Here is a 3,590-nt window from a genome sequence, read left to right on the forward strand (position 1 = left end):
TTACCCATTAGACTACCACGTCTAATGGAGTTAGACCTCAACGTCTAACTACATATCTGTTAGACTGCAACGTCTAACTACGTATCACTTCAGACTTGTCTGAAGGAGTTAGACGTCAACGTTTAACTACGTTACACATTAGACTACCACATCTAATGGAGTTAGACCTCAATGTCTAACTACGTATCTATTAGACTGTAACGTCTAACTACATATCTTTTAGACTGCAACGTCTAACTACATATCACTTCAGACTTGTCTGAAGGAGTTAAACACCAACGTTTAACTACGTTACCCATTATACTACCACGTCTAATGGAGTTAGACCTCAACGTCTAACTACGTATATGTTAGACTACAACGTCTAACTACGTATCATTCCAGACATGTTTGAAGGAGTTAGACGTCAACGTCTAACTACGTTTCTCATTAGACTACCACATCTAATGGAGTAAGACCTCAACGTCTAACTTTGCAACACGTCTAATTAGCCTACTTAGAACATGTCTAAGTTAGCTAAGTTTGATGCACCTGTACAGAAACAATTAGACAATTTAGCTTCATTCATAACTAAATTTTAATCACAATTAAGTTTTAATCATATATCTCTAAACTTCGAACCAAACCTGATAAGAAAAATTAAGTAAAGTTAATTTTTGGAACCGGCTAGAAAAACTAAACAATTGTTAACTTTCATTGCAGGTGCAGATCAAATCGTATGAACCGGCTGGAGCCTCATGAACCAGTTGCTGAAACACTTCAAAGAAAATCAGTTCCAAGTGATCAAGTCAAAGATCAGAGGAACCGGTTTTTACTCTCTCAAGTGACCGGCCAGCAAAGACAAAAGTTCACATTCCAGCCGGACTATATTATGAAAAGGACAAAACCGGAAACTACAGAAGTGACGTAGTATGACGAAATAGACGTGTCTCGAAGGAATAAAAGAAGATCAAATCCGATCGGAAGCATGCGAGGAAAGCAATGGTGATTTACTGATCCAATGTTGACAACCGGAAGGTGCATGCCTGACACGTGTCCGAATTTGCAAACCGGCAACGTCACATTTTCCTGAGGAATCCTTGAATGCTTGCCAAGTGTTGAGGAAGGTGAAACGTGCAAGTAACCTTCCTGCACCGGCGTGATAATGATCAACCAATCCCACGGTGAGAGAAGAAAATGACCGTTGGGATCTCATCTACTATAAAAGGAAGATGAAGCGTCCTCATTTAATGCGAATCACATCCTTCTGAGAAAAGCGATAAGTTACAAAAATCTTAGAGAGATAAACTTTTACGATCCAAAACCGGTGTGTCATAAACCGGAAGCTTTCTGTGTCTTGTTGTGTTGTGTTATTGTATTACATCAAGAGTGAGTTGGTGTAACCGGCGAGTAGCGAGTTGGGCTCGACCGGCAGTGTTATTATTGTAACGTTGAAAGTTAGTGGTGATCCTTCTCATAACCTGAGAAGAAGGGGTGACGTATGAGGATTTGCTCCGAACATCCATAAAAAATCTTGTCTCGTGTCATTTCCTTCATTTCATTGCTTATTCAATTAACCTAACCGAAATCAATCTGACTCCGAAAAACCGGTCCACTCATATCCTTAAAACCGACTCCTTCTAAACATCATCTAAAGTCGCATACGTTGCTTCAGACTGAAATAGACATTTCCGCCCTTGAACCCGGTTCAAGAGTCTTTGACAGTTTGCGAAGTGCTGAGAACGGTTATAGTCTCTAACCGGACTATCACCAAAGTGTTGTGTGTGTTGTAAACGGCCACCCTTATTGAAACCGGAAACACCCCAGTCCTCCAAGGGCGTCCCAATCCTAACAAGTGGTATCAGAGCGAGGCTCTTAGCACTCAAGCAACCAAAGAAGATGGGAAGCATGACCCACATCGACAAGCCACCAATGCTAAACAGTGAAGCGTTTAGCAGTTGGAAGAAACATATGTATTTACATCTGATCACGTTAGATGATGAAATGAGCCGAGTCCTGAAAGAGGGACCGATCAAGATCAACAAGGAGTTAGACCAATGGACAAATGAAGATCGAAGACGGAGTAACCTGGACAACCATTGCATGAGGCACATCTACAAGGCTATAGATGATAACACCTTGAACAAAATCTCAGACTGTGATAGTGCAAAGGAAGCCTGGGAAACGATCATTCAGATCCATGAGGGAAACGAAAGAACAAAGGAGAACAAAATCTTAGTGGCTACACAGAAATATGAAAACATCAGGATGAAACCGGAGGAAAACATGAAGGAATTTAGTAACCGGTTCATCAGTGTGGTCAACGAGCTTCAAACACTCGGAAAGAAGTATGACCACCGAGAAGTAATCATCAAAGCCTTAAGATCACTGCCGAGCACTTGGGATATCAAGACCATGGTGATGAGGGAATCAAGCACCCTCGGGCAGATGAAGTTGCATGATGTGTTCGAGGATCTAAATGCCTACGAGTTCGAGATTAAGTCTCGGATCGAAGATGAAGCATCCACATCAACCGCAACCAGAGCTTTGGTTACATCGGTGGAACCGGCGGTCCAAGTATCAACCGTTCTGGCTCCAGTCAAAAGCGCTGATCAGATCAGTGAAGATGTGATGGCCATGCTAGCTCAGAAATTTGGGAGATTCATGAAGAAGAGCCAACCACCATCTAACAACGATTTTAATTATAATTATGTAGATAAATCAAATAAAAGATGTTATAACTGTGACGGTTTTGGACATTTCAGGTCAGAATGTAGAAAACCAAGGAGAGACGATAGAAAACCAGAAGGAAACTATCAAGGCAACCGGTACCAGGGAAACAACTACCAAGGGAATAACTACCGGAGAAATGATAACCAACGGAACGACTACCGGAGAAACGATGATCAGCATGAAGACGAAGGGAAGGAGACTCAGAAAGCACTCATCGCATCCGACGGTGGAAGCGAGTGGGCGTACTCCGACAATGAAGACAGTGAAGAAAGAGTGACCTGTTTCATGGCAAACGACGAAGAGGTATTTGATTTCTCTTCTGACGAGTTTACCAAAGAAGATTTGATTTCTGCACTCAACGAAATGGTCGTTGAGTTCAGAAACATATCTGCGTACATACCGACTCCGGTAGAATCTAAAACTGTAGAGTCAAATAATGTCTCTATTAAAACATGTGAAACCGAAAAGTATGAACCGGATGAACTATTCTCAGATAATGAGAAGACAGTTCAACCGGTAACTGAAACCGATGAACGAGCAATGTATGTCACGGCTGCGTGGGAGAGATCTCGTCAAGCTGTAAAACAAATGTGTAATTATAAAAGACACCCTAAATGTAGGTTTGGTATCGGTTACGAACCAAATAAACAAAACAAATCAAAACAACCTAACGGGATGAAACTCACAAAAGACAATCTTCTATTTATAAGATTTGTCAAGAGTTCAACAACCGAAAATGACTTAAAACCGGAAGAAGAACTTAAGTATGTAAGTCCGACCGACTCAGAAAACTGGCTTCATCCTGAGAGAAGGAAAGCCAACCGGAAACCAAACAAAACAAACAAAACTCGATCTCAAAGAAACTCATCACAACATAA

This window comes from Impatiens glandulifera, chromosome 3 (genome assembly GCF_907164915.1).
Source record: "Impatiens glandulifera chromosome 3, dImpGla2.1, whole genome shotgun sequence".
In the NCBI taxonomy this organism is placed as follows: Eukaryota; Viridiplantae; Streptophyta; class Magnoliopsida; order Ericales; family Balsaminaceae; genus Impatiens; species Impatiens glandulifera.